The sequence below is a fragment of the Rissa tridactyla genome, chromosome 4 (genome assembly GCF_028500815.1).
Source record: "Rissa tridactyla isolate bRisTri1 chromosome 4, bRisTri1.patW.cur.20221130, whole genome shotgun sequence".
NCBI lineage: Eukaryota > Metazoa > Chordata > Aves > Charadriiformes > Laridae > Rissa > Rissa tridactyla.
The window spans coordinates 94,494,299-94,507,870 of NC_071469.1; positions in this window are offsets into that span (position 1 = coordinate 94,494,299).

Consider the following 13,572-nt stretch of genomic DNA (forward strand, 5'->3'; position numbering starts at 1 on the left):
TGGTCCTCCCACCTTCTGTCAGCCTCCACCGCTTTTTGGCCTTTAATTTCTTGTTATCTTCCCAGCCTTTTTTCTGCCTCCCATCCCTTTTCAGCCTCCACCCTTTTTCGGCCTTTTTTTCTTGCCCTCTTCTTACCGCATTTTGGGAACTGTGTCTCTGGCTCGCTCAAAATTCCTGCTTGGGCTACAAGGGATGGTTGAGCTGGGAGGTGGCACACTGCAGCATGACACAGCAGGACTCCGTGCAGCGAGCTCTGCAAGGCTGCTACACATCACCTTTGTTAAATTTGTCACTAAAATCAATAAGGATTCCTGAAGTGGTGCCGCTCTCTGCAGCTTTTCGAGGAGCCCTGGGCTAGCCTTTCCCCAAATAAATTTTGAGGCATTTGGGTTTTTTTGGACTTTGCACAGACAGTCCCGTGTCAGGGAGCTGGTGTCCGTGGATGGCCAGGGAGACGTTTGTACTTCTCTTACCTGTGGTTTCTCATGTTGTTTCCATCCCTTGAGGTGGAAGAGCTCCCCATCTCCAGATGCAAGTTGGTTGTCTCCTATTTTCGGATCAGACAATAAACACATTCCCCATTAAATCCTGCTGTAGAAATCCAGCTGTTCCCCAGCAGCCCCTTTTTCCTTCTCCCTTGCCTCCAGTCATGCTTGGTCTGAGTGCCGAAACCACAAAAAAACCTGGGAAACCTTCCTGGGTGAGTCACCTTCTCCATGTGGACCACTGCCGGCACGGGCCCGCAGCACAGCAGTCCCCGCCGTGGCCCCTCGGCAGTGGTCCACCCACCATCCATGGGCAGGTTGAGGGAGACAGTGGCGTTAGACTGGGCTTCCCTTAGTTTTTACTCTTTTTTTTTTCCTTTTTTTCCCCCCTCTATTTTCCTTCTTTTTTTTTCCCTGCCGTAGGCTCAGCGTGTACCATCTGAGCATGCTCAAAAGCATTTTTGTTGTAGTTGCAAGTATTTGTTTCTCAGGAAGGAGTTAGGCCACATGAGGATGAAGTCTGGTTAAGCTAAAAAAAAAATGCAACTATTTTTCCTGTGGTTAGAATTATTTTTAACACTAGTAATTTTTTACATGCAAGTATTTTTCCACTCATTCCGTAACTCAGGAATAGTTGGAAGGAGGTTCATCAAACATTTGAATTAAATGCATCTCCATGCAGGGGCTCAGCATGGAAAATTTTAGCTGCAAAACAGAAGCGTTTCAGGAGTTGAGCCCGAGAGTGACGTGGTGATGTCCACGGTCCCCTCAGCCCGCAGACACTGATGCGCGCGTGGCCCCAGCTCCCGCAGGAGCAGCCCCTCTGAGCAGGACTGAAAGCCTCTGTAGAGCTTTCAGCCCGAGATCTCTTCTGGTTCTTCACATCAGCTTACCCAGGGCTCACCCGGGGCCTGGGTCACCCCTTCAAGCACAAGCCCATCATATGCCCCCAGACAAGCCCAGGGACGGGTGTGCTGGCCCAGGGCACCAACGGGGGCAGTGAAGACCCAGTACGGTGTCTCCCACCCTGTCACAGGACCACCAGCATTAGTGTCTGCTTTGGAATCAGTATCTGGGTGAACAGGGGTGGAAACTAGTTCAGGGAACTATTGGAGAGAGTCCAGCGTAGGGCAACAAAGATGATGGAGGGGTCGGAGCGTCTCCCTTATGAGGAAAGGCTGAGAGAGCTGAGGCTCTTTAGCCTGGAGGAGAGAAGGCCAAGGGGAGACCTTACTAATGTTGACAAGTATCTAAAGGGTGGGTTTAAGGAGGATGGTGCCAGACTCTTTTCAGTGGTTACCCGAGGGGTAACGGGCACAAGCTGGAACATAGGAAGTTCTGAACAAATATGAGAAAAAAACTTCTTTATGGCAAGGGTGACAGAGCCCTGGAACAGGCTGCCCAGGGAGGGTGTGGAGTCCCCTTCTCTGGAGACTTTCAAGACCCATCCAGATGCAGTCCTGAGTGATGTGCTCTGGGCCATCCTGCTTTAGCAGGGGAGTTGGACTAGATGATCTCTAGAGGTCCCTTCCAACTCTGAAAAATTCCGTGATTCCGTGATTCCGTGAAACAAGCTATCCAGACTTCGTTTTAAATGTCCACTAATGGCACATCTCCTCCAGCAGTCAGTTTACTCTGCCAAGAGTTAACTATTAATGCATATGCTTTATTTCCAGTTGAAGTTTGGCTTGTTTCATCTTACAGTCGTCAGATTGAGATGTACTTTGGCCTGCTAGATCTAAGAGCCTTCTGTTATCTAAGAGACTCTGTTCTCCACAAAACCACTTACATACAGATCCGTGAGCAAATTACCCCTCACTCTCCTCTCCACTAGACCCTGCACGCAGCATCACTCGAGTCTTGCAGGCTGAGGCGGTGCCTGTGCCTCCTCTTGGAGCCCTTCCCAGATCTCCAACATCCCCCTGCACCGGGAGCACCGGAGCACGCCAGCTCCCACCACCACCAAGAGACCACAACTCCTTGTTGAGATGTGCCCGTCGCTAACTCGGGGATCCCGTTGACTCGCCAGCCCACAGCTTCCTCTGAGCACCCACGAGCCCCTGATTCATCTCCAAGGCTGCTGCATCTTCCACCGAGCCCGTGTTCCCGGGACAGGTCCCTGTACCGCTGGAGCAGTGTCCGTGCTTTGCTCCTGGAAGCAGGATTTTACGTTTTGCAGTGACCTGGTGTCATCTGCCTGCACCTGGCGTACCACAGCACCCAGACTCTCTGTAGTGGTGGGACGTCTCCTTTGCTGTCCCCTCGTCCCCGTCTGAGAGAATTTGTCATTAACAATTTAATCAGCCATTTCTTCGTTTTCTTCCTCCATTTGTTCAGTAAAAATGCTGCTGTCTGCTCTGACATAGGCGCCTCACAGGTGCTGGAGGAGTTCACCATCCTCTGTGCTTCTTCGCACATCCCAAGAGTTTGCTTATATTAAAGTGATCCCGTCTGGGTTTTACTCCAAACTGATTTTTCCTTTCCATTCGCTCGGTGGCAGTATATTCATTGGGCGCTGGTGCAGAGACCGCGCGGTCCAGGAACCCACCTGGAGAGAGCGAGGCAGCGTTTGGGCTGGGCTGGGCTGGGGGAAAGCGTGGGCGCAAACGTGCAGGCTCACCTTTGGTGGGAAGGCAGAAGTTCCTTGCATTACAAGGTGCTTGCAGTAGAAATACTGCACTGGCAAAAAGAAACCCAAAAAACCATCTGTGGGCTTGACCCACGCTGGTGCCAGTAGATGTATCTGGTCAAAACCCGGTAGGATTACAGGGAGGGTCTGTATTATCAGCATGCACATTAAATACTGAAATTTAACTGAAGTGACAGTGGCTGTACAAAGGCAGCATTCCCTCCGCCATTCTGTGAAGGGGACCGTAAAGAAAAGGCTGTCAGAGAAAGGCAGGTTAAAATGCAGGAAGAGACTTCTAAGCTATTAAACAGTTTATGTACTTGGAGAGTTCTTTTAAAATACCATCCAAACCCATCAGGTGTATCACGGAGTTGGTCCTAAGATGATGCTCAGGACATGAGCATCGGACATGTCTAGACAATGTGAGATAAAGCAAAGAAAATAAGGATATAAAATCCGCCCTGTCCAGAGGATTTTTCCTGTTTCCCATGTGCAAAAGCGTGATCATTGCTTTTTAAAAACCAGCCCTTTAGGATGGCTGCTGGGAGATAATACCCAGCCATGGAGGAGGCTGGCATGGGTTGACTCCGAGCAGCAGAACATGCGGCAGTGCCCCACGCAGCCCCTCGGCCAGCGGAGAGCTGCCCGGGGCTCCCAGGGCATCGGGCCTCTGTGGAAGGGAAGAGGCGGCGTTTTCTCCAGGCTCACGTTGCCGGTGACTCCAGATCCATTCCCGTTACGCAGCTGATCACAGGCAGGACACTCTGACCTGTGTTTTTGTTAGCTGGCCGTGTGGATGTTTGTGAACTGCCCCCTCGTGTGTGCACCGTGCCCGACTCTGCCGTGGCTGGACATTTGGTGGCACAAACAGCCGCCGTTGTGTCCGACACACCACTGGTGTGTGCAAATGCCGCGGCTGCGACCGCGGCCGCACGAGCTATTTATGCATTCACATAGTTACAAGCAAGACCTTAACTTATCTCTGCTTCGGCTTCCCTGTGCAAAATGGGGATAATAACACTTGCTCATTTTGCAGAAGGGCTCTGCAGTTCAGTTCATGAATATAAAGTAGCTTGAGATCCTCTGATGGAAGGTGCTAGAGATGGACAAAGAGGGAGTAATGGCACAAAGCTGACTAAGTCCCAAGCACTGGTCTCACCCAGTCGCACTGTGTTTGCTAATCCAAGTGTGTAATCAGCATATACAGGGGCGACATGTTGGTTCAGGCTGTGTAATACACAGCAACTTCAAAGCATGCTCTCCGTATGAGCTCCCGCTTCCCGAAAGGGGCAGGCGGGATCTGTGCACACAGCCACAAAGGGCTGGCGATGCACGGATGAAAATGGAGAGCGGTCTGGTAGCAGGAGCGCGAGATGGGTGTAGATCTAAATACAGACATGGTGCCGCTCCTGGAAACAGAAAACATCTAAATCTCTCTCCTCCCTCCCCACCTCTGCCCGTCAGCTCTTCTGAATGAAGTCCCAGCTTTGTTTTCCTGATTTCCATTTTGTATCCTAAAATATTCACTCCAAGTTCCGCTTGACAGACATCCCTAATCTAATCTCCATGTCTGCTTTCTAATTTTCGCAGTCAGGATAAAACAAATTGGCTGGCGTTAATTGCCTGTGCAGCGGCCTGGAGCTTTGAGCCGTGATTTACGAGCTCAGAGCAGGCGCTCTGCAACACATTTTTCTTAATTTATTTTTAATGAGTCTCTCAATTAATTTTCTTGGAAACATCTTAATGATGTTGGAGGCGGGTGTTAATGAGGTTTGTACCAGCGCCTCATTTTGCATATTTTAAAGTACTGAATGGCATCACAAGCAAGCTCCCAGTCCTAAAACAGAAAAAAAGCTTAAGGCTGTAGGGAGGGAGCCCCTCTGCAGCCACCGCTGCTGCCTCAGCTCAAGCTTTCAGTACCTATGGGCCAGTTGGTGACTTTGAATGTCGGGCAGCCAAAGTCGGCCGAGCCCGCAGGGAGGGACGATGCCGGCAGCGCAGGAGGGACGAGGGCAGCGCTGGGGCATGGATGGTGGCTGGACGCTTCTTAACAGACAGGATCGAAGCCTGGACTCACCGCCTGGGCATGCCATAGCTCCCCCCGACACCCCCGTGCCGGCATCCCCCGTGGCGGCATCCCCCGTGGCATGGGTTCCATGTCTCCACGTCCCCCCAGCCAGACCCTCTGGGTGGGAGCACCCCGGGGCGCGGGGGCCGGGCTGACGGCTGTGGGGTGCTCAGGGGCATCTCCGCCGGCTCACGGGGTCCCCGGTAATTGCTGGTGCATGTGCCAGGGAGAGGCAGCAGCTGGATCGCCTTTGTTTTCTCTCAGCACGTCAGTCTTCATTAAACCAGAGGGGAATGAAAAGGGATTCACTTTTGTCCCAGCCAGAACGTGGCAGCTGTTTAATTTCAATTAACGTGGCACTGAAAAGAATAACATTACGGCAGTAATTAAAGCGAGACAACTCCCACCCCCAGCGCTGCACGGTGCCGGCTCACCCAGCAGAGGGTCCAGTTTGGCCCCCCAGGTCCTCCCAGCACGGGGCGAACACGGGCGGGCAGCTGTGGGTCAGGGCTGTGGGGCTGGAGCAGGGTTGCGCGCTGCCAGGGCAGGCGCTGCCCGCAGCCCCGGGGCAGCGGGATGGGCAGCAGGTCGGCTGGAGGCGAGGACAGGAATGGCGGTGGGTCAGAGGTGCCTGGGCGCAGGCAGCCAACACTCACCTCCGGAAACATGGTCCCAAGGCACAGCCCCACAGCCCCATGGCTGGCTCCACGCAGCATAGCGCAGCTCAGCACAGCGTGGCACAACACAGCACGGCGCTGCGTGTTGCGCAAGGCAACGTGGCATGGCAGAGCTCAGCGCTGTGCGGCACGCATGGCAGGGCAGAATGGGCCGTCGCAGCACGGGCAGTAAGCAGCCCGGCAGTGGGCATGGCCTGGCGGCACAGCCAGCACTGCTGCGAGCAGTAACAAGGGCAAACAAGGTGGCAAAGGGCCACCTAAGCCATGGCTGCAAAGTGCATGCTACTGGGGGACGCAGAGCGATGCCGAGCCATGCCGAGCCGTGCCAACATGTGCTGCGCAGAGCTGGGCCATGCAGAGCGGCGCTGGCTGCGCTGGGCTCAGCCCCAGTGTGTCTGCCATGTGCAGGGTGCTGCCGGGGAGGGCAACCGGCTTTAATTAATAAGGCCGTGATGGAGCACCAGGGCAGAGGCTGGCAGCCGGGGAGGCTCTGTGCCCTGATGAGGCTCTGTGCCCTGGCTGCCACCACCTGAACAGGACCGAAATCCACAGGGAAATTTTGTTCCCTTGCACTGGTAGAAATTAGGGCTAAATTCAATTGCGTTCCGCACAGCGGGGGTTAAGTGGCCCCGCTCGCTCACAGGGCTGTTGGTGCTGCCTGCTCCCATTGCCTGTGGCTGCGACCCGCTGGTGGAGCAGGTCGCCATGGCAACCGATGATTTCTATTATGGTACATCTGCGTTCACCTTCTGGGCCCAGCTTGGCCTTGGAAATTTCCAGTTAAAACACTTACCTGAGAAGCTGCACCGAGCGCCAGCGAGGGGCGAGAGCGCAGGGAGCCCTGTGGCACAGGCAGCTGGGGCCAGCGGCAGGTGTGTGCCCAGGGCATCGCCGTGCAGCCATGCTGAGGGCAGCGCGGGCACCCAGGGACCCGCTCTGCCACCCTGAGCCCAGGCAGGGAGTGCAGGCCAGCCACAGGCTGCCCAGAGCCCCATCCACTGCCCCCACCTCAGCGAGCATGCTGGCCTGGCCAGCAGCCCCCCCACCCAGGCACCACAGACCCCATTTCACCAGCCTGCCAGCCCATCTGCACCAGCAGTTTGCCTCGACGGACGGGTTTCATACCTCTGCACTGCTGCACACCCAGCCACACTGCCCCTCTCTCTCTGTGGTCACTGTTTTATGCAGTCCTTTCCTTTGGCAGAGCGGCAGATTGCACCCGTGCCTCCCACCCGCCGCAGGGTGACTGTGGCCCAAGGGGATGGGGCATGTCTCCTGTGCCCCAGGAACGGGCTGGAGGTCGCTGCCTGCCAAGACTGATCCCTCCTGCCAGCACCAGTCCATCCCCTGTGCCCTGGCTGATCGTTTTGCTTAAAGCCCTGGGTGAAGGTTTGCAGCAGGGCTGCACGGCTGGATTTCCCTCTGCAAAAGCCACTTGCCCTCTCCCCAGCAGATCCCTGATGCCCATGTGCCTGCTGACCTGGGTGTCTGGTAACTCCAGCAGCAGCCGGGCTGACGGCCAGGCTCATCTCCCTGCTCAGAGCCTCTCCTCGCCCACGGGGCCTGTGGCCCTGCCGTCCCTGCGACGGGTCCCTCCATGCGTGGTGTGTAGAGCGGAGGGGCCACACTGCACGACCGCCCACTGCCCGGCCGCTGCCCTCACACCGCCTGGGCAGCCCCGGGCCCGATTTGTCCACATTTACTGTAACACACACAGAGGCAGAAGGTTTGTTTTGGGGTTGGGTTTGGGTTATTTTATGCTATCGATCTGGTGCTTTAAGAAGGGAAACAAAATCTCCTTGTCTGTCTAAACACTATTGATCTGTGCTGGGAAGCCGCATGGACAGGGAAGGGCGTGGAGAAATTGAAATTTCATTTCCGACAACTTGTTATTTTTACCCCTTTGGGCAGGGAGAAACACAGAGCAGAGGCCCCAGTTGATGTGGTCAATGGCTCCCCCGGGAGCTCGGCGCAGCCCTGGGGGCATCTCGGGGAGCCACAGGCCGGCACAGTGGGAGGCAGCTGTGCCCGGCTGTCCCAGGGCACAGCCCCGAGTGTGGCGTCACTGCGGGCCTGCAACATGTCCTGGGGCCAGCAACAGGGACAGAGCATGGCAGGAGGACGGTGCAGGGGGTTAGCACAGAGAGAGAAGGGGGTGCAAGGCGTGAGGCCCAGCCATGGCATGAGGCTGCGGCAAGGCTCACCATGTACGCCAGTGCTGGGAATGCCAGCGGGGTGGGACGGGGCTTGCTGGCTGCACCAGCACCGGGAGGAATTCCCCAGTGCACGAGGTCACCAGGTTCTGGTTCTGGGCATTGTCCCCAGAAGCGGGCCAGGGCAGGGGCTGCAGGCAGGGCCGTGTCACGACGTGGCAGGGACAGAGCGTGGTCGAGGAGGAGCATGCCACATGAAGGCTTGGGTGAGGGCTGCAGGCGGTGGGGGGGGGCCGTGCTCTGCGAGAGAGGGCAGGCGCTGCTGGAGGGGACGGCCATGGGCTCCCATGCAGCTCTGCCGTGCTCCTGCAGGACCCCCAGCGTCTCCCACTGGCACCAGGAGCCCCTGCAATGGGGAGCTGCAGAGGTGATGCCATGGGATGGTGGGGCTGCTCCAGGCAGGGCTGGGTGACATCCCTGGCTGTCCCCTCCCTGGGACCGAGGGTTATCTGGGGCCGGTGGGAAAGGCCTGTCCCATGTTGTGGTCCCTCTAGCAGTGAGAGAATGTCCAAAATGTGTCACGGCCAGGGAGCTTCCTGCACCTCTGGGCCAGCCTGAGGGTCCCCGTGGAGGGCTGCCAGAAGTGGAGGAGGCAACATCCAAGCAGAGCAGCTCCATTCAGCACCTTCAGCAGGAGACGGAGACCTGGCAGCCCCAAGTGAGTCATGCCGGACCCCACTCCCACCCCAGGCACCGGTTGTGTACCCACAGGTGGCCGGGTGGTAGAGGAAGCCCTGTGCCATGAGGCAGCTCATCCCCCGGGGCTGGGGAAAGCACGAGGGCTCAGGGGCAGCCATTCCTGCCGTGGCTGCTCTGGTCCCACTGCCACCTTTCCCACAGCAGCCGCAGCTCACCCTGGCATGACTGCAGCGCCGAGTGCCAGCAGTGTCGGGGGCTCGGCTGCTCATGAGCCCAGGGGGACTATAAGAACACACACGTGGGGGGTGGTGCCTAGGTCTGCACCCCACCAGTCATCAACACGCTCCAGTGCTGCTCTCTGACCAAAACCTGAACTGCCAGTGTTGTTGTCCAGTGCCGGGCAGGAGCTGCAAGATGGGCTGGCCACAGCAGTGAGCCAGACAGATGCTGCTCATGTGTCCTAGGGCCAAAGGCAAGCGTCGGTGCTGGAGCGACGGCAAAGGGAGCCCCAGGCATACCAGGACACAGAGCAGCAGGAGCTGGAGCCAGCACAGCTGCTGGCCTCAATGCTGCAGCTGCACCTGGACTTCTTCAGGGGCAAGAACCGCGAGCGGCTGGACAAGCTGCAGCAGCAGGAGAGCGCAGTGGAGCAGAAGCACCAGGACTTGATCTCCCTGATGCAGCAGTACCAGGCAGTGATAGGCAAGGTACTGCTGCTGGGCATGATGGTCACAGCCCAGGCTGCATGAGTCGCCCACCCTTGGCCATGCGTCCCCCACAGCCATCCCATCACAGGCTAGGCATCATGCCTGCCCAAAAGCCCTGCCTGTGCAAACAGCTGGTGACCGGCCCCCTCAGGGGAGGGCAGGGGATGTCCTGCCACCCACATGTGGGACAAGGACTTAGCACTGCACCCTGAATGGGACAGCCCAGACGCAGGACAGGCATAACCGGCATGGCCCAGTCCACCCAGCTGAGCCAAGCCTGAAAACTGAAGCCCCCAATGGCTCCACTGACACCCTGGGCACCATCCCAGCCTCACCAGCAGGCTGGGCTCACCACTCACCTCACGTGCCCGTGCCCTGGCATGGGTCAGGGACCGCGGAGATGCCTTTCTAGGGCTGTTGGATGTCCAGCAGACACTGACGCAACAGGAAGGGCACTGGAGGCCTGCACAGGGATGAGAGGGCCAGGAGCCATCCTACCTCCCACCTGGCACAGACCACATCCTTCTGCCACAGGCGCTCCCCAATAGTCCGGTGCCCGGGGGTTGTCCCAAACTAGCTGCTTCTCCAGCCCCAGCCCTTCCACAGCAGGGGTACAGGGCAATCGAGGGGGTCCCACACCCTGCTGGGTACACACAGGCCAGTGATGCACCTCCCCACAGGAGCAGAAGGATGAGGCGGTGCAGACAGAGGTCACCTCCTACGTGGCCGCCCACAGCCATGCCGACAGCAGCTACAATATCCTGAAGGAGGAGCGCACAGAGCTGCTCGAGCAGGTCAGCGCTGGCAGCCCAGCAGCCGCAGCACCCATGCGTGGCACCAGGCTGGAGCCAGCAGAGGGCACATGGCTGGGCTCCTCACACAGGTGGTGGTAGATGCAGAGATGATGCACTGCAGGCAGAAACCGGCAGCTGAGGAGCGACAGTACCAGGCACAGGACATGCAGATGGGGAGGGCGGCCAAGTGGAGCAGTACTGAGGAAGGTGGGGTGGGCGAGGAGGGGGACATCCAGGGCTACAGGGCTGGGACACGTAAGGGCTGGAGCCTGCAGCCAGCACCCTGGGGTTCCATGCTTTTGGTGTCTCCAGCGAGGAGACCAGGCCCAGCCAGAGCTGGAGCCCATGGCTTGCCCCGATGGCAGAGAGCGGGAGCAAGGAGGCATCTGGCACCCATAAGGGTGAGCGCACACAGGGCTGGAGGGTGACGCAGGAAAGCACCCTAGGAGGCAGCGGGCAGTGCCTCCCCACCAGTTACCGCAACATCCACGTGCTACAGCAGCACTCGGTCCATCCTGGAGCAACAATGGGGGAGACAGCAAAGCCCTGTGAGCACCACAAGCTCCCTGTGCTCTTGGGGCACCACCAGTTGCCAAGTTACAGGGCAGATGATGTTTCCCTGTGCAGTTCTGGGAAGGTGGAGAGGCAGCTCCCCAAGCCTGGGGGGAAGCAGCCAGAGGGGCATAGGTTTGGGAGCAAACGTCCCAAAATCGCACTGCAGGGCTGAGCCCTGCTCTGCTTCCCACAGAAGCCCTGGGACGGGGCCGGGGGGAAGGCAATGCCAGCCAGCGTCCACTCTCTCAAGCAGCCCAGGCGCTGACAGAGCAGCTGCCAACCCTGCAGAGCGCAGAGGAGCAGCCATGCCCACGTGTGGGGAAGGACGTGCCACGTGAGGCCGAGCTGCAAGCACTGCAGAAGCCCACAGCCAGCAGCAAAGCCGAGCAGGCACAGAGCGGGTAGGCAGGCCCTGAGGTTGGCTGGCCCTGGCACAGCCAGAGCCCAACCAGGGTTCTGCCCCTGCTTGCTCCATCAAGGGAGGCCACCTGGGGCTGCCACAGCTCAGGCTGTGCCCTCGTCCCCAGGGACCTGGCAGCGCAGCTCCAGGCAGAGCTGAGCCAGTGGCAGTGGAAACAGCAGGTGACCCTCGAGCAGGCGCTGAGACACATGCACGCTGCGGCCCATGCCAAAGAGAAGCTGCAGAGGAGCCAGGAACAGCTCCAAGCCCTGAGGGAGCAGGTAGGTAGTGGGCAAGACCTGCTGTGGGGGTCCCTCTGTCAGCCTGGCCCCAGTCTCCTTTGCGCCCATGGATAAGCCAGCGCCTGCCCAGTGCCAGGAGCAGGCTACCACGCCATGAGAGCTGCAAGGGGAGCCGTACTATCAGCAGAATAGGAAGGAAAAGCTCTATCCAGAGCTGCAGCAGGTGAAGGAGTGGACGAGCACCCTCGAGAGAGAATAAAGCCCTGGAGCAAAGCCTGTGCTGCAGGAGTGGGCAGGGAGCTGGGACGGGCAGCAGAAGGGAGGGCACAGACCTCACTCTGGCAGGAAGCAGCACTAGCACAGCGACGCAGCACCCACTAATGCTTTGCCTTCTCTGCAGCTGAGAGCACAGGAGGAACAGAGCCAGGGCCTGCGGCAGAGCCTGGCTTGGCTGCAGGAGAAGCTGGGAGCCACCCACAACCAGGGGCAGCAAAGTCTGCAGCAGCTCAGCAGAGCCAAGGAGACCATCCAAGACCTGCGCCAAGAAGTGACCTCCAACAGAAAGCACCTAGCAGAGCTGCTGCAACAGGTGAGGGTAGGGACAGCACAGTGCCAGGATGCAGCCATCCACCATACAGCCCTCGGTGCCAGAGCCCTTTCCTGCTTCAGGACAGCACCAGCCCCTGGGGGGAGCCCCATCCTTCCCACGTCTTGGCCAACCACACTCCCTGCCCCACAACTTTGCATGCAGGTGCAGGACATGGCCACCTTGCAGGCAGAGCTGGCCCAAGCCCAGCAAGAGAAAGCCAAGCAGGAGGAGAAGATTGCAGCCTACGAGGAGGAGAGGCAGCAGCTCCACTGGGAGCTGAGGAAGCTGCAGGGGTCCCAGGAGCAGGTCAAGCAGGAGGTAAGCATGTCCCAAGCCTTCACCCAGGCCACCGGCAGTCTGCGCTCCACCTGCATCTCTCACTGGCTCTCTGTGCCACCGGCAGGTCCATTCCCTCCAGAAGAGGCAGCAGGAGCTGAGCAGCCGAGCCCAACACTGGCAGCAGCTACACCAGGACAGCGAGCGAGCTCTGGCTATGAGAGAAAAGGAGCTGGTGGTTTGCAAGGTGGAGATGGCTTTCCTCAAGGAAGAGCTCAGCAAGGCCAAGGAGCAGGTGCAGGATAGAAACAGGCAGCACCACAGCCCAAGAGCAGGAGCGCAGGCTGGGCCCTAGCACCAGGGAACGACAGATCCTGGCCCACAGGCAGGGGAGAAGTAGAGAGGACAGGAGCGGGGACAGCATACTGCAGATCCCAGGCCACCAAGGGAGGAGACCGCGGGTCTAGCAGCAGCAGGGCTGAATATTTTGTTCTCCTTAAACCAGCCCTCTTTTCCCTGTTGCTAGAACAAAGCCCCTCAGCGTAGAACTACCATGTTATGACAGAAGCTCACAGCCAGCAGTGCTGAGGTAATGGTTCCTCTCCAGAGCAGCTCTCTCAAGGCATCGGCATCTCCAGACCCTCTGCTCAGCCCCAAAGGCTGCTGCCCCAGCCAGCCTGGTCTCTCCAACTGCCTTCAATCCTGGGCTCATAGAGGCTGGGAAGAGCAACCACATGCTAGTTCACACGTGGCACAGGGGGTCATTCTTTCCAGGTAGAAACTCTGCGCTCTTCCCACGCTCTGGCATGCTCTGATAGCAGCAGGCTGGAACCAGGAGAAGGAGCTGGTGCTGGTCAACATCAGCCAGTATGTGAAGGAGCAGATGTGAGCAAGAAGCCTTACCAGAGTAAAGAGAGGCAGGTGGCTGCCTTCTCCTCACACCAACTCGCTCAGCTCACGCCTTGTTTGCAGGCAGTCAAATGAGAAACTAGGGGACAAGATCCAGTGGCAAATCAGGCAGACCACAGAGCTGACAAGCAAAAAGGAGTAAGCGGGCAACATGGGGAGTAGGGCTGAGGTCTCTGTGCACAGCAGTTACTGCTGCCAGCAGGGGTGTATGGCACAGATGGACAACTGCTGGACTACCCAACCTCCTGCAAGGCCAGCAGATCAGGACTGTCTGCACCACTGCATCTCCCCTTCCTTTCCTCCAGGCATCTTCAAGACACACTGGGCAGGATGCAGGAGGAAAACACGTACGTCACAGTCAGAACACATAAGCAGCAGCACAAGCGTG